Consider the following 18,039-nt stretch of genomic DNA (forward strand, 5'->3'; position numbering starts at 1 on the left):
TTAAAATTTCGCCGGTATTGTCATTTCACATCTAACTAACCCTGCATGCTTGAAGACCCCTGCAAAACTGAAGAATGCACTTTATTTCGAAGTACTAATATGAAGCAAGCGCGCCACCTAGTGTCGACCAACTTCAAGTTTATTATGATAGTAAGAATTCCATCTGCCTTTTTACTGCCTATACTGTTCTGCGTTATTTATTAGGTGTGGCCTCGAGGCCGTTTTAGCTGTGTCGTCATTCTACTGTAATAAAACAAATCATGCATACAAAAATAAATCTTTACTCTGGGCCAGTCCTCTTTACCATTTGGTGTGTTCAACTGTCATTCACATTTTGCTTCCGACCGCAGAGGCACGGGCAATTAATGTATAAACAGGGCCGGACTGGCCATAGCGGGCACCGGGCAATCCCCCGGTGCGCCGCACGAGTGGCGGCCAGTTTTGGGCCCCTGGGGGCTGTTTTTGTTACAGGGCCGTTTTTGCACCATAGCTGCAAAAACGGCCCTGTAACAAAATCGGCCAAAATCCGGCCCTGGCAAAGAGCTCGGCGGCACCCCCAAGCCCCGGGGGGCCGGCCGAGCACTTTGCCAGGGCCGGTTTTGGTTCCCTGTCCGGCCCTGTGTATAAACCCATTCCAGCCTCTCCTGTATCGTGAGCGATGGCAATTTCATAATCACCTTTACATCTGGCTCAAAACAAAAACACGTTATTCCTAGGGTTGGTGAGACAACAGTGTACTTTGCCATTACTTTTCGCGCTGCATTCTTTCATAGGGTTGTACGACGGTACAACACAGGGAAATACATCGCATGCCTTAATAATGTCAAGTCCTATGGACACGCTTCCGTAGAATGAAAGTTCATCAAACGTAGGTAAGTAGAGGGAGGCAAGTAATGTCTCTTAACGTCTTTTCTTTGTCTTTATTCAAGAAAACAACATAAAGTCCAGCCAAAACCTGTTTTGTCATTAGGGAATTAACCCTCGACTTCTTCAGGGCTGTAACATTTTATATAAGGAATTCAACACCTAACTGCCGGTTATAATTCCAACCCGGCTGGTCATTAATCATTCCAGTATCACAAATCCAATTAATTCTGTGCCGTAAATCTAGAGGAGTAACAACTTTAAAGTTATAACATCCGACGTGTACTCTTTAATTAATTTCATGCCGATGTGTGTGAAGGAAAAGTCAAGCCCGAACTGCCAAATCAGGTCTTCCCTGAACCGGAAACAAGCATCCTAGGACCGGTTTCGGGGTAACACCCCTCATCAGCCAAGCTAGCTTGAATCCAGTGGCAAAGTGAGAACTTTGTGGTGTGAATATGGACACCTTGATTTTTTCACTGCCTGAGGGGAAAAAGCTGCTCTAAAATCTGTGTGAAAAGGACTTGGGAGCATACCAGCAAGGCGAGGCGATAGAATTATCGCCGCTTTTGCGGTTGTTTTCGGCCGAAAAGCAACGATAATTTTATCGCCTAATTAGCAAGCTCACGCTAAAGCGTGAAAACTTGCGTTAGCGTAGGCATTCCTAACGCACAGCTTTGCATCTCTAATGAGATGCACAGTGGGCATTCCTGACCTGACATGACAGGAGAAATGTCGCTAAGCGACATTTCTCCTATCATCAAGCCCCACGCTATGAAGCATAGCGGCAAGAAAAGTAGCGATAACCCCTGTTATCCTTACTTTCCTTACGCCTGCTTCAGGACTGCCTTAGCCATGATATCCTATGGAAGGTGGATATAATGGCTAAGTTTGTGGGGCCCTATCAACAAGCTAACGCCACATTGCGTGAGATTATCGCTGGGTTTCCAGCGATAATCTCACGTTAGGCAGTTAGCATGAGGATTTTTATCGCTTTTGAGATAAGCGTTGCTAATAGCACGCTATCTCAGTGATAAAAATCCACGCTAGCCGGCGATAATTATGCTAGCGCTAAGTGCGCTTAGCGATAATTATCACCGGTTGTTGCTGATATGCCCCTTGATGACTTGACATGGAGTGTTTGTTTTTCATTGAACATGCGGTTCACTATTAAATGATTAGTCTGAATCGCTGATATTACCTTCTTTCAATCAGAAGATGTACAGTTTTAACTGGACATTAACTTATTTATAGTCAACTGTTTATATTTTAGGTTTCTAGTTTGTAGTGTGCATTTTACAGTGTGGCCCTTGGGACTATTTATAAAGTGACTACATGATGAACTGAATGGGACGTTCAAGATAGTGTGGACTGTCGAATGTGAATCACGTTAGTGAGATTCTATGTCAGGACCGGAGGCTTCTGATTATGCTGTCTCAATTTCTTTACTGAACTCACAGCAGCCAATGAAAAATGAACTACACAAGTAAAAAACATCACATCCCATGAGGCTTTGAACCACGCCTCCTCATAACAGCCAATGGCAACATGTCAAAGTATACAAAGCAGAGAGACACTTCCTTGTCTTCCTCTTTCTTTGCTGCTCCGCAGTCAAGATAAGTGTCTCTCTCTTTTGTATACCTTGATTCTGAACCTGAATGCTAGCGAGTTAGGGGTTATTGTCATTGATTTATCCTAAACTGTAACAATGTGGTATTGCTGTTTGATTTGTTTCCCGGCCCGATGCCTATTTGCCTTCTATAGTCGCGCGCTGCGTTCTCAGATGCGTTTGCTGTTACCGGTAATTTCTCATTCCCAGCGCGGTTTGCGCTGTTTGGCTTTTCCTCCGTGTCTTGCCCCCTTTGTTCTTGCGCTGCTGCCGGCGCCGCCGGCTATCTTGATCTCGGTCCGCGATCGGAGGGGTTTGGCCCCCCCAGGGAGCGAGACACACGCCGAGGCCAGATCGGCTTCCTGCGTGCGTCTCGGGATCTCGCGCGACTCCCATTTGATTGCCGGTCGGACGCCCTGCTGAATAGGGGAGAGACGCCCGGCTGAATAGGGGAGAGACGCAGCTGACAAATCTGAGCTGAGTACGGGCCGGTTAAAAATTGGTTTTTTCTACAGTTCAAGAGCAGTAACCCTTGCATTACAGGTCCTGGAGGCCTTAAACTAATTTTTGGGAACTTCTGCTCACCTAGGCAGGTGGGAGTATTTCCTCCCCCATTAGTCCCGGGTTGTGCAGGTTCTATTGTGATCCCTGTGTGGATCTTATGTACTCTCTGTCTCTTTTTGTCCCGGCATTGCTCCCAACTGACACCCAAGCTTGCTGAAGTTGGGGTTTGATAATTAAGCTTCCCTCTGGGGATTTATTGATTGAATATCAGTTATTTACCTGAAATATGGCAGACTGCAAGTTCTACCAAGAGGAGGTGGCTGCGTGTGAGGACCAGGGTGATGATGAGTACTACTATGACGATTCCATGGAGGATATAATCGATAGAAAGTTGGATGCTAAACTAGATAAGGCGCTCTCCTCCGCCATATTACCTATTGCTCAAAAGTTAGATCGTCTGGTTACCCCGAGCTCTTCTCCCGCTGGCACTGGTCCTGCTCCGACTCCCCTCCCCCTCCCGAGCCCCTTGGTACCCCTTGGCCACATGTACACTCTTACTCTAAGCTCTATAAATCCAATGAGCAGGCCCAGGAGGGCGCCCCAGCTCCCCCGCCTAAACCTTCCTCTCCTACTCCAGTAGTGGACACCACTTCAGGTCCCAACACTGACACAGACTCTTCTCTGGAGTCCAAGCCTAGTACATGCGCGAAGAAGCGCAAACACTCTTCGTCTCCCGTCCAACCCTCCCCTTTCCTGTTTGACCCTTCTGATATTGTCTATTCTCGCTCTGCAGACTGGGTCCCACCCTCAGCGGTGGCCGAATACATGCAGACTCACTTACGGAAACGTTTTGATAAGGAGGTGAGAGCACGCCTAAAATCTGAATGCCCGCGTCCTGATTTACCCCATAAAGTCACAATTACCCCTGACATAGATTCCTCCATGACCACTTTCCTTAAAAAATACAAAAAGGATCCAAAGAAAGGGATCAATCGCGCCCTTCGGGTGTGTCAAGATAAGGTTCTTGACCTTGCAGGCCCTTTAGCTAAAATTCTCGAGTTAGCCCTACAGGCGCAAGAAACCGGGGCGGCCATTCACCCCGAGGTTTTGGCTGGATGGGCTCAACGAGCAATCTATATGCTGGGTAATGCCAACTGCACCTTGGCCTCTGAGCGGCGCAAGTCTGACCTTCTGAGGATTGATCCGCAATTGGTGGAACTGGCCACGGCGGAACCGGGCCCACTAGCAGAAGGTCAGCTCTTTGGTGACAAATTCGTAATGGACATTGCCAAATTTGTGAACACTTTTGCCTCATTCGACAAGTCTCAATCCTCCTTGAAGAGAGTGTGTCATCAGGTCTCTGGTAGGGCCGGGTGTGGCAGAGGACGCTCGACTGGCCGCTACTCCAATCCCAGTCCTCAAAGAGGTTTCGCGCCCAGACGCAGGGGTTATACCCAAGAACCAGAGCAGGCTGGCTTCTACCCCTCCAGATCACGTGGATACAGGGGCCGTTTCAACCGAGGTGTCAACCGAGGCTACAAAAAGAGTTCCAGTCTTCTGGTAAGTCCTGTGTGTCCTACGATTCCCCTGGGGGGCAGATTGTTGCATTTTGTTGTAAATTGGGCTCGCCTCACCACAGATGTTTGGATCTTGCAGACTGTTCAGGGCTATCAGATAGAACTTCTGGACCCCCCATGTCAACTGATTCCTCCTGGACCTCTCCTTTTTTCCCTTCTAGAACAGAATTTTATAGACTCCAAACTTCAAGAGCTTTTGGCCAAACAAGCTATTGCCGTAGGACCCTTCATTACAGGAGGGTTTTGCAGCAACGTCTTCTTGGTGCAAAAGAAAGGAGGAGGTCAGAGACTAGTGTTGAACCTCAGAGATTTCAACCCCTTTGTCTTCTACAGGCACTTCAAGATGGAGGGCATCCATCTTCTAAGGGATCTCCTGCCTGAAAACGACTGGATGGTCCGGTTGGACTTGAAAGATGCCTACCTCACGGTCCCAATTTGTCCCTCTCATCAGAAATTCCTTCAATTTCAATGGAAGGGACAATGGTACCGGTATCATACCCTTCCATTTGGCTTATTGTCAGCCCCATGGGTTTTCACAAAACTCTTGAACCGGTGGTTTCAAGCATGTTGCTCCTGGCTCAAGATCGGAATCTTCTGCTCACTCACTTGGAGTGGACGATGTCCCTATTACAGGATCTGGGGTTTGTCATCAACATCAAGAAGTCAATGATGATTCCGAACCAACAAATAGAATTCTTGGGTTTCCATATAAATTCTGTCTCTGCCCAACTTCTCCTCCCTCTGCCCAAGATCAGGTCTATCAAATGGTAGATCAAATCCACCTTGTCCAAACAGATGATTTCCTTGAGAGTATTGGCGAGGATCGTGGGCCTACTGGCCTCCTCCATTCAGGCCATCTTCCCCGGTCCCCTACATTATCGAGCCCTTCAGTGGCTCAAAATACACTATATCCAGAAATTCAGAAGAAATTTAATTACGACCACCTCATTCCTATATCTCCAGACGCTCGAGAGGAGCTTCTGTGGTGGCTGGAACACATGTCGGCCTGGAACGGAAGGGCGATTTCGGTGCCTCCCCGGATGTAATTATCGAATCCGATGCCAGTCGCTGGGCTGGGGCGCTCGATGTGGAGACTTTGCCACAGGCGGACGATGGTCTGCCGACGAGTTAAGGTTGCACATCAACTGCCTCGAGTTGTTAGCAGGCTCGTTTGCGATAAGGTCAATATCTCCCCTGAAGAGCAATTGTTGCATCCTCCTCCGGATGGACAATGTGTCGGCGGTGAGATATATCAATCGGTTAGGAGGGACGAGGTCCCAAATGTTGGTCAACATTGTGAAGGAGTTCTGGCATTTCTGTCTAAATTACAAAATCACAGTCATAGCGGAATACCTCCCGGGCAAAATCAACCAAGTAGCGGATTGGAACTCCAGATTCTTGAGGGATTACAGCGATTGGAAGCTTCATCCCACGCTGTTTGCGGAGATCATGAGTATGCGAGGCCCCTGCAGGATAGACCTTTTTGCCTCTCGCCTCAACGCTCAGATTCCCTTGTTCTTCAGTTGGTGACCGGACCCTATGGCGATAGGAACGGACGCGTTCCTTCAGCATTGGGGCCCACAGAGGAACTATGCTTTCCCTCCGTTTGCTTTGATGCTGAGAGTGGCGGCCTTTGTCCGTCGTCAGACGACTTCAATAGTGTTGGTGACACCGTTGTGGAAGACTCAGTCGTGGTTTCCCACACTATTGGAGTTTTCTGTGGATCTTCCGTTTCAACTCCCGAACTTCCCGACGATTCTCCAGGACCCAGTGGGGGCTTGTCACCCGTTAGTCCTGTAGAACCAACTACCTCTCATGGTGTGGACGCTCTCAGGAGACACGAGAGCATTGAAGGCCTTTCACAGGCAGCTGCCGGCTTTATACGACAAGCTTGGGCTCCATCTACCCGAAAACGATATTCAGCTTCCTGGAAGCGATGGGTGGGTTGGTGCCTTCAACGGCAGGTGGATCCCATGGGATCAGATGTGACTGAGATTTTGAATTTCCTGTCGGAGTGGGCAGAATCGGAACTTGCTTACAGGTCAGTTAATAATTTCAGATCAGCTATCTCGGCAGGCCATGACTCTATTGATGGTTAAGCAGTGGGGATGCATCCCCTGGTGTGCAAGTTACTTAAGGGGGTTAGGGTGGCCAATCCCCCTTGTCCCAGGTATTCGACCGTATGGGACGTTTCTAAAGTACTCTCTTTATTGGAGTCTTGGCCGGATAATCCAGAGCTTTCCTTAAAACAGTTATCGGCCAAACTCACTATTCTGTTATGTCTGATTTCCTGTCACAGAGTCTCGGATGTGCAAGCTCTGAATCTGACGGGCAGAATGTTTTCTCCACAGGGTGTCTCTTTTATCATCACGAGGCGGACAAAGACAATGTCACGTTCGGTAGAGTATCCTGCTTTCCCTCACAATAGTAAATTATGTGTTTTGCATTGCCTGAAAAGTTATGAGGAACGCACACTTGCCCATAGGTCTGACCCTTTGGGGCAGTTGTTAATTGCAATTCAAAAGCCTTATAGACCAGTATCAGCTGCCACCTTGGCCAGGTGGGTTAGGTGGGGGATGTCAGAAGCTGGCACTGATGTCTCGGTATATGGTGCTCATTCCACTAGAGGAGCTATGGCCTCTAAAGCGAATATGTTGGGCTCTCGTTTGGAGGATATCCTGAGAGTGGCTGACTGGTCTACGGATTCTATGTTCAAAATGTTTTATTACAAGCCTATATTGCATGTTTCTTCTGTTGTTATTGATGAGCTTTGAACCAGCATAATCAGAAGCCTCCGGTCCTGACATAGAATGCAAATTTTCCAGCTATCGCGACAAGAACTTTAGATTCTATTAAGGACACGGAGGCGAGGATTATCCCACCCGTTGGGACAGTTGTATCAACTGTTAAGTTGTATTATAGTTATATTCATAACAAATTATTGCCCACCCTTAAAGAATCATGTTTGTGGGTTTCCTTTTTTCAACCTTGTTTCTATTTTCAGGAAATGACACTAACAAGAACTGAAGAAATGCTCCGGCTGCAGATGGATCTCCCCGTGTGAGAAGATGTTGATCTCAGGACTGAGAAATGACTCTAACAAGAACTGAAGTAATACTCCGGCTGGAGGTGGATCTCCCCTTGTGAGAAGATGTTGATCTTAAGACTGGGTGACTATATTCTCCGTTGAGAATTCTAAAGAACTGTTTTTTCTCTCCGTTGAGAGTCGAATTGGTGTGATGTTTCATTCGGACTTATGGACTGGTTTTCGCAAAGAAAGAGGAAGACAAGGAAGTGTCTCTCTGCTTTGTATACTTTGACATGTTGCCATTGGCTGTTATGAGGAGCCTCATGGGATGTGATGTTTTTACTTGTGTAGTTCATTTTTCATTGGCTGCTGTGAGTTCAGTAAAGAAATTGAGACAGCATAATCCTCGCCTCCGTGTCCTTAATAGAATCTAAAATTCTTGTTGCGATAGCTGGAAAATTTTGTATCCTCAACTAACTTCCTGTTTGCAGTGAATTGTGCGATTAGAATTTAAGTCAATTTTCAAGGACATATAAAAAAAATATATATAAATAAAGATAATTTCTTCTATGTTGGATTCACATTTTAGCACTTTTATCCCACTTTGAATGAAGCCCTTTTTTTCTGAGCTGGAGAGAAGGACTACATTATTTATTACTTTCATTATCTTTTAAGTATAATTTGGCATTTGAATTTCTTTGAGCACTGCAGTTACTGTGGTTTTCAATATCTTATTATTTTAATCTATTGAACTGTGGTCTTTTCAAAGGATTATTTCATTTTTATTTGAAAACAGCGGTATATTTTGGACAAATGTTTTAGTATATAAATTCCATATTTTTGTACATAATAAAAAGACATTACCCCCATCACCTTCCAATATAAAGTGTCTTACAGCCAAAAAACAACTGCAAGCGTGTTTATCCTGCACATGGGGTGTAATTAAAACAAAATGCGATATCACAAATCAGAACATAGGCCGTTCTATATCAAAACATTATTTTGGGGTGGTAGATATACTGGTTAGCTAGTGATTGGATACAAGAAGCACATCCATTACAATAGAACTGTGCAGATTCACATAAGGCCATGTCAGTAACTTTAGTGTATTACACCATTACATAGTGAAAGAAAACACGATTGTGGTTACATAGCAGTATAAGTGCAGAACTGAGCTGATGCCATTTTAATAACAATTATCATAAAAATTGATTTCCGATACATAATTGGCAAAGGAAACCAAATGAACTTTTTTTTTTGAATGTCAGAAAATAAAAGCAGAGTCTCAGCAATATATTTACTGTTAGTATCCTAGATGCTTACTTTACCATCGTTTCTGCAACATGCAAAAATGAGATCACCTTCTTTTAAAGAGAGCTTTTCAATAACTGACAATTAAAGTTATTTCATTGTGTTCCTGTAGCGCTCAGGCGTGTCTTATTTTGGACGGTGTGTAGTTTTTATCTATTACTTCATCTTGTAAAAACATATGAAGGCATCTTTCATTTTGTGCCAATGGGTGACCAGCAACCTTATTTATAAACTGCTCAAGTCCTTGCTTCCTTTCTTCTATAAATGCATCATCAAATATTCCATCGTCCCCTCTAAAAGGAAGTTGCCGGAAAAAAGCCTTCCCAGGTAGAGGTGGCACCACCACCTTGCTTTCTCTTTCAAGTTCCCCATTCAAAGTCACTGTATCTTCTTCGAACACATGATTCCTTTAATTTGAAAATAGGAAGGTTTGTCTTGAGGCGAATTTCATAGGTGGTGAAGCGGCCCCGGGCAACCCCTACGGTCTGCGGGTTTCCCACCTCGATCTCCAGGAAGTTGTTTGGTGGGCCATAGGCGTCGTTCAGGTTTTGAGGCTTGCTCATCAGACGGCGGGTATCTGCGATGGTCTCAGCCATGGTTGTCACGGCTTATATTGCCCTCTTTCGCCGCCCCGGCGCTCCCCCGCACCAAGAGCTTCTACCTCGGCGGCCTCGACTCCTGCGGATAGCTGTACTGACAGCGACAATGCGGTCAACACCTCCTCCCACCCCACAGTCACACTGGGTCTTGGATTCAAAGGATTATCTAATCCTTGTGATCACAACTTGAATAGGGATTTTTTTTACTACTGGTTGATTTACCCTAATTAACGCAGTTTTGTGGGGAATTTTCATGTGATTCATGCACTTAAAACTTTATTTTATAAAACCACAGTAACAATTTCGGAAAGTAGTACATTGGAATGCAGGAAGGAGCTCAATTAAGGGTCAGACTGACAAAGCACGATTGTCACATTAAAAACAATGTACTGAAAGAGAACATATGCATGTGTAAAATGGGATTTGTGTGTGCAAACTCACTTTCAGCCATGCAAATTGCCCTGTATAAAGTCTGAATTTGGAGGTGTGCCTAAAGGTGTGGCTGCTGCAGATTTCAATGCATCCCGAATTGACAGAAATCCGGACTGTAATCGTTATCTGCTTCACCTCCTTTCCCCCTAAGGTAGTCCTGTGATGTAGCACTGCTTGCCACAAGACAAGGTGCAATGCAGACACAGGACAGTCGTGCCCCCTGTCTGAATTTCAGACATCGTGCTAGACCACTCATCAAACGCATAAACGATTGTTGGGAAGGGAATGTCCTCTGCAGTATAAGTCAGTGTGTCCTACCACTGCCCTGAAAGCGTGTGAAACTGGTATACTGACTATTCGTTGGCCTAGCGGACAGACTAATCTAGAGTATGGCGTAAGGCCTATGACTAAGCCTGATTCTAAGGTCTAGAACCTGTTCTGTGACGTAGAACTGCACAACAAACGTGCCCTCTGTGATTATACGGGAGGGTTACTGTCTCTGTCTTGGGTTGTTGACATGAAGCAGCGGTGGAAGTGTACTGATTTTTGCAAATTGATAATATTAAGCAGACTTTTTTTCTGGATCAGGAGGAGTAAAGTGCCTACTGGCTCCACTCAAGCAAATCTCTGCTTGATGTAATGCCCACCCCATTGTGCTGACATCTCCTGAGTATTTCAAGCGCATGTGTTGAGGTGTGGAGGATGGTATTATTCCATGTTGCGGCAAGAGTATGGTTGTTGGAACTAGTGGGATCAATTTTTTATTGCTCCTGGGTTGGCATGGCACAAGAGAAATGAAGGAATACAGCTTCCCCAGGCAGTGAAGGTGTATGGCCTGCATTCCTGAAGCTTGAGGGAAGAACTCCAGACACTGACGTGTAAACAGATGGAGAAATAGCTACCATTTAAAATTCTATGAGGGCCTTCCTTCCTGAGCAATGCCATTTTATGGGAATGGGAATGAGTCAGCAGTTTTTTGTTGTTAAGATTAAATATTTTATAGAGAGCACCTGCCCTTTTGTCTTTCCCTGAGTGCTACTTTAGAGAAGCTGATGACAGCCAGGTGGAGAGTTTTCATGCTTTCTTAAGCTAATGTTTTGAGAAATTCCTGTTTGAAGCTAATGTCATCAATGCCTACTGTGAGAACCCTCATCATGCACAAAGGCGATTTCTGCACTTGCAGTCAGAAAATGACATTTGAAAAGGAACCACCGCAAACCGTTTCCTGGACTTTAGAGAGTGGATCAACATACACTGCTTGGAAAACGTGTATAAAAGTGGGACTGAGATGATCCCACTTTGTTTCAGTGCCAAGTTCTTCATAACCACAAATAGAGTGATCCATGGAGTACTCAAGGAGCTGCTGTTATCCAGGGCTGGTATACAGGCTGACGGCCCGTCCCCCAGAGGTGAGGGGACATCATGTTAAGTCTGCACACGTGCTGGAGAGGTTAGTGTCTCCCTAACACCTAGAAGCTTCGTTTTCCTGCTCAGAGAGGGAAGGAGAGTGCCATCCTCTGCAGGACAGTCTGTCCATGAGGAGAAGCCCAAGCATGTTCCAGGCAAGTGAGGCAGCTAGAAAAGCCGACTTTCAATCACACTGGTGCCTGACAAAAGCTGTGAGGGGTCACACAATTTTCCTGCATAGTTCTTGTGATGAGCTGCATGAAGCGACTACAACCCAATGAGCCAATGAGCAATCTGGCACACCCGCAGCAACCGGAGGTAAGTGTCCTGCCACTGCCTCAATGTAGTGGAGGACCCTCCAATGGCCCAGGGGCTGCAATTGTCAAAGATGGCTGACCGCTGCCAAGACCTGCCACTCTGCTGTTACTGCTACAAGAACTGAGAGACAGGGCTGCCGTAATGATCCTGCACCCACTGACAGAGGTACTGCATGTGTGAATGCAAAGGGCATACTGCATCGACTGCAGTACAGAGCTGTGTTCTCACAGGAAAATAAACACGAGGCCGTGCTTAGAGACAGAGCTGCGTGTTAAAAGGAGTAATGAACCCTGGAGCTGGGTAGTATTTCATTTTGCTATGCTCTTCATTCTCCTTTTCATAATACAAGAGCTGGGCTGGATAGTAGGGTACTGTGTCTGCTGTGGGCCTGTTGAGTTCTGAGTCTCTGTTCCACACACTGAAGCCTTAGACTAGCAATTCTGGCTAGACTGTTCCTCTGGGGGCAGGACCAAGTCTGATTTGCTTATGGCAGATCTCTGACTAGAGTGGCATAAAACAATGTATTAGAATGCAGCTGCGAGTGATAACTCCTTGCTGAGATTTATTCAAGCATTCAATGCCTCACTTTTTATGTTCTTTTAAGTGAGTTGCTCAAAGTACGATAGATAAGCCCAGATATGATTACTGTGCCCACTATGAGACTCAAGTCAAGATGCTCTTCACTGATGAGCCCCAAATAGACTGAAGATTGTCTGGAATCACTTGTGTTCCTATCTGTATGGGATCTGACCTTGTACTTCAGGCTGAACTATTCTTCGTGGAGCAGCAGAAGTCTGAGTTGCACATGGATGGTCTCTGACAACGTACACTAGGAAGTGGCCACGAGTATTTACAAGTGGTTGCGATTACTTCAAGCATTCTACTCAAAACCTTTTTGTTTTTCAAGTGAGACACTCTGTGCAATGATATGCAATGGTGTGGGTCTCATGTTTACTGTACATTGCACTCAAGTTGCACCTCACTGATGGGGCCCCAATACGTTAATGTCAGTCTAGAGTTTCTTGTGTTTCTGTCCCGGCAGTGGGCGAGACTGGCCTGGCATTTTGGGCTGGAGTGTTTCTATTGGAGAAGAGTTATGTCTGGAACAGCCATAGAAACTTTTTTAGGTATGTGCAAGGTTGTCACTGTTTAGAGAAGTACATCACAGTCCATAGTATTCTAGCAGTTGCTTGGTCATATAGGCAATGAATTACCTTAAAAAGTGCGTCAGTGAGAAAATAGTGGAAAACATCCTGGTTAGAGGCTGCCAGTCATCAGATAGTGCTTATCGTACCTCATCCAACAACGAAAAGCACATTTGAAACATAAAATGGAGCCCTCAACTGAAGGACATGTGGGTGGGCTGCTCCAAAAACCTGGACTGGCTTGCAGTGTGAATCTGAACTATTGCTGGTAACAATAGACTGCAGAAACATTACTCATTTTCATTTGGGGTGGAAGAGACACAGGAGGGGCAAAGGGGAAGAAGAAAGGAAAACAAATGGGTAAAATTGAAGGTTCCAGTAGAGATCAATCAACTATTGTGCAAGACTAATAAATGTCTGGAATTTCATGACTCAAATCCCTTAACAGCTGTTGGTGTACAGGTGTACATCCCATTTGCCCCAAAAGGAGGAGTATTTCAATTAACCATAACAATAACATAAAATAACATGATCACTTATGATTGCCTCAAAAAGCTCTAGTGAAATGGTAACACATAAAAAGACACCTGGTGCTGATTGCAATAGATTCCAAGATCAGTCAGATGGTCATCGGAAGACGGAAGACAGCCTTTTAAGGGGCATAATAATGTCCCATTGCTTGCATGGATTGGTGTTTTCATGATTGGCGTATTTGATTTACATGTCAGTCCCTAGTAAAGTGCACTGAGTGTGCCAGGGCCTGTAAATCAAATGCTGTTAGTGGGCTGCAGCACTGGATTGTGCCACCCACACAAACAGCCAATAAATGTAACTCTGGCCTGCCATTGCAGAGCCTGTGTGCAGTCTGTGACTGCCATGTCACAGGGTGTAGTGTATGAGAAAGGTAGGACATGCCCTGGTGTGTGTGGCATGCCCTGATAGTGAATTACTGCCAATTTCGTTTTTCACTATTGCAAGGCTACCTGTTTCCATAGGGACAGAATGGGGAGTTTGTTTATAACATCTTATAAACATAACTGGCCCTAGGAACAAGGTAAGAAAATAAAGTTTACTATGCCTGAACTCATAATCTAAAGATGCATCTTTCAGTGAAGGTGATTTTTTCATTCTGACTGTCTGGGTTTTGGATGACAGGGGGTGGGGAGGAGCAGTGGCTCCAGATAGTCTAGGTGGGTTAGGAAAGGGCTGAATAGACCTGGGCTGCATTTCGAGTAGGGGGAGGAGATTTCCTTTCACCTGAATGGGCATGGTCTGCCTCTGACAAAGCCGTCTCCACCTCCTGCCAGGAAGCCACACCAGAGAGGGCATACCTGGTTCTGGCTGGGCACAGACACTCTCTGCCTGAGAGGATAAAGGATTTTGCACTATAAAAAGTGGGGCCCACACCCCTGAACTGTAGAACTCTTTTGGACCAAAAAGACTGACAAGAAGAAGAGCTGGAGAAGCTGTGAGGAGGATCTACCACTTTGCTGAGTGCTTTGCTGTGTTGGCCTGCAGTGGCTGCTTCTGTCTTGGGCAGTGAAAAGACTAGACAAAATCTTCTACAACTTCTTTCTTTGAGAATCTCCAAGGGCTTTCGGTAGAGCCTGCCCCCTGTTCAAGAAGTCTCAGGAACAGCAAAGACTTCAAGTTCTTCTGCCATCAGCACTGGCGGTTGTGTGTTTTGTGCTGCAACAGTAGAAAAAGCAACCCAACACCGTTGCCGACTCTGTGTCCTGAAGGTACCGCAGAGGGTAACGCCACAATGCCGCACCGCGACCCTGGTCTCACCGACGACGCCATCTGTTGCTGCCACCGAGCCGCTGCTTGCACCGCAACCTGTGGGTACCGCACTCCACACCGCCTCGCTTCACGACGCCGCCTTGGTATCCACGATGACACCGCTTCTCACCAACACAGATGCCACTGCTTGCACCGTGGTTCGAGGGCACCGTTCGTAAAGTTACACGATGCACCGCCCTCATCACGCACCACAGCCTTGGCCTGCCGGTGCCATCAACTCCAGTTCGTGAGCCGACGACAGCACTTCAGCAACGACGATGACGCTGCTTGCACCATGACCTGCCAGCACCGCGACAAGCACCGCATCATTGCGCACCGAGACCCTGGTCTCACTGACGCCACCATCTGATGCCTCCATCAAGCCGCTGCTCACACTGCAACCTGAGGGCATTGCACACCGCACCACTGCACTTCGCACAGCAGCACCTGATGCCCGCCGACGCCAGTGCTCCTGACTTCATCTGCAAGGAGTTCGATCTGCAACGCGTGTGACTTCGAGGGCGCGACGATTCCTGCACCGACATCCGGATTTGACGCCTGCGGACGCTGTGCCTTTCGGAGGCTCAACGAGAGGCCGCCGTCACCCTGCATTTCTAAAGATACTGTTTTGTGGGTCTCCCCGACACGGTAGCTGGCCCGCGACCCAGCAGTCAATCAGAACTATTTGGATTTGTTTGTTCACGACGTGGTGAAATCCCCAGAGGAGCTATCTACTTCAAGGAACTGTTTTTCAAGGTTATTTTGCAAACTGAAAATTCCTAAGTACTGTATTGTGGATTTTTATCGTTTTTGGTTTTCTCTTAAGTATATAAAAACATTGGATATTTTTCTAATATGGTGTGGTGTCTTTTTGTAGTGCTTACACTGTATTACTGTTGATTATGTGCAAATGTTTTACACACTTCCTCTAAGGTGAGCCTGACTGCTCATGCCAAGCTACCAAGGGGGTGAGCAGAGGTTATTTTAGGAGTGTAACTCCCTTATCCTGCCTAGAAGGAAGAGTCCCTACTTGGACAAAGGTGCAAACCCTTGCCAACTAGGGACCCCTATTTCTAACAACCTCAAATACCATAAACAGTTGAATATGGAGAGGGAGGCAATTTTTTTCCCATAAAGACTTGACAGAAGTAGAGAACTCATGTGTGAGACACTATATGTTCAAACAAAAAATATGCACTTTAAACTGGAGTGATTTCCTGTTGGTAGAAAGGAAAACCAGGGTGAGTGGCTTGTGCTGCTGTGCTCCGTTTTAGCGCAGAGCCTTTAATCAATTTATCAGCCGCTTTCTTTGTGCCTCGCATTGTCTAAACAATTTCGGATGCTTCACACCGTTCCTGTGGCACATTGAGCTGATTTATAGCTCTGTCTGCATTCCTTTCATGCCGGAGCAGCAGCAGCAGTGAGTTCTCCTCAGACGCGAGCAGCTGCCATTTAATTTGCATGCCGCTCGCATTCTCACCTCCCTGCCGACTTGTAACGTCGCACCTATCAACTTACGCTCGGCTATAGCAATTTAAAGACCTGAAGCAAAGCTGCAGATGCACCTTCACTAAAATGGCATGTGGGCTGCTTTTTCTATATTTCCTTTTGGCATTTGTGACTGAATCTTTCTAAATAGTGCCTGCAATTTTATCTACTTGCTGCCTGGTCCTCAGAGCATTTTTACGCAAATGTTGCCTCTTTTTGAACCATCTTACCTACATTTAACCACTTCTACGGTACTCCACCTGTTTACACTAAAATGGATTGAATCTCTACTGCTACATTTCTGCTTATTTTCCCTTTTTGTGACTGTTTCTATTCATCTGCAACAGGTCTCTTTATTACAGTGCTGTTTTGCATCTTGCTAAGTGCCTTCTCTGCTCCTGTAGCTACACTTATAAACTGAACTTGGTACTTTTCTCATATATTTACGCCTTAGAGATTACTGCACTTAACTTTGCTTACTTACATGCTTTGGCATTCCGTCAATTTAGTGTATGGGCAAGCTCAGCCCACTCCAAAAGGTCTCACATCATTTGCTATACCATGCTAAAATGACCATTGATCTTCTTGCTATTTCTAGACACTCATCTTCTGGCACAAAACTGAGAAGGGCAAAGAATGAGCCTCTTTCACCCATTATGTCGACTCATAATCCTGTCTTGGATAATGTACTTGATGAGGTGAGGGGTCTGAAACCATTTATGAGAGCCACTAACGAAAATTTTCAACAAATTGAAAATCGGTGGATTGCCATGGAAACTAAAATGTTTGATAGGGAACAACGCATAAGTGATCTCCAGAAAGCTACCACTAAGATTCCTCTGCTGGAGTAAGAATTCCCAAAACACAAACTACATAGTGAGAACCTTGAAAATAGAAACAGACACAATAATCTTCATCTATATGGACCAGCAGAGAATTTGGAAGGTGCTTCTTGTCATCTTGAAGACATTCTTACCTTCTAGATCTTCAACATGCCGCACCTCTGAATGGTCAACGGTCACATAGCCGTAGCCAACTTCAATCTCACTCACTCACTAAGGCGTTATGATGTTATTTCTGTAATTCATAGACCTGATGCAGGTTTTAAGGGCAGCAAAACAAAAATGTTACTTTATCTGGTCTGGTCACAATATTTACATATCTCAAGACCTCTCCAATGCCAACAACACCAGAAGAAAATAATTTCTTGATCTTCGGCCTCAAATGAGATAGTTGAATATTCGCTATGGCATTTTGCATCTGTGCCACTGTAAAATTACTTATGAAGGCTCCACACAATGCTTTCATGATCCTGTTAAACTAAAATTATTTATTCAAAGTATTTACTCTTACTATATGGATGCTACTAGTCAGCACTCGTAATAATTCTGCTTATACATAGATCTCTTTTATTGTATAGCTTTTTCTATAATTAATCTGTATGGCTGTCTTCTATATACTCTATTCTTTATCTCCCTGCTGCTAGTCTTGTTCTTGGTGCTGTCACGTCCCATGCTTCACTTTCCATGCTCTTCGTTTCAGATCTGCATTTCCTTCCTTGGTCTGTTTGTTCATCTTATTTTCCAGATCCAATTTCCTCTTCCTATTCTTTTACTGTTTTTCTCATTTTAAGATGAGTGCTTTTCTGTTTTCTTTTGTTATTATGTATATATTGTTTACATGTTATATATTTTTTAATAACGGTGTCTTTTATTTCCTTCTCACATTTTTTCAGTTTATCACCCATCTTCCTGTCTTCCTCCTCACAATAATCAATATGTTTAACATTGTTTTGTGGAACGTTCGTGATACGGGACATCCTGTCAAAAGGCAAAAGGTACTTTCTCATTTGTCTAAATATAATTCACATGTTACTTTTTTACAGGAAGCACATTGCAACAATGTTGAATCACTTAAGTTAAAATGGCAATGGGTAGGTCAGGTTGTTTACTATCCAGCCATTAACCGTAAAGGT

At 45.2% G+C, this 18,039-nt stretch overlaps 1 protein-coding gene, 1 long non-coding RNA gene and 1 pseudogene across 4 annotated transcripts in view; 1 reads left to right on the forward strand and 2 right to left on the reverse strand.

Annotated features, from left to right (window-relative positions):
* The window catches only part of LOC146789390 (uncharacterized), a 245,062-nt gene that overhangs the window by 166,854 nt on the left and 60,169 nt on the right, over nt 1-18,039 (forward strand). Inside the window, exon 2 of the long non-coding RNA XR_014970096.1 lies at nt 17,800-17,901. This is a non-coding gene — a long non-coding RNA (uncharacterized LOC146789390). The remainder of the gene's footprint in view (nt 1-17,799; nt 17,902-18,039) is intronic.
* The window catches only part of HACD1 (3-hydroxyacyl-CoA dehydratase 1), a 194,344-nt gene that overhangs the window by 149,825 nt on the left and 26,480 nt on the right, over nt 1-18,039 (reverse strand). The window lies entirely within an intron of this gene.
* On the reverse strand, nt 8,366-9,638 carry LOC146789392 (sorting nexin-3 pseudogene; annotated as a pseudogene). The gene has a single exon (XR_014970094.1). The product of XR_014970094.1 is annotated as a sorting nexin-3 pseudogene (transcript).

This window comes from Triturus cristatus, chromosome 10 (genome assembly GCF_964204655.1).
Source record: "Triturus cristatus chromosome 10, aTriCri1.1, whole genome shotgun sequence".
In the NCBI taxonomy this organism is placed as follows: domain Eukaryota; kingdom Metazoa; phylum Chordata; class Amphibia; order Caudata; family Salamandridae; genus Triturus; species Triturus cristatus.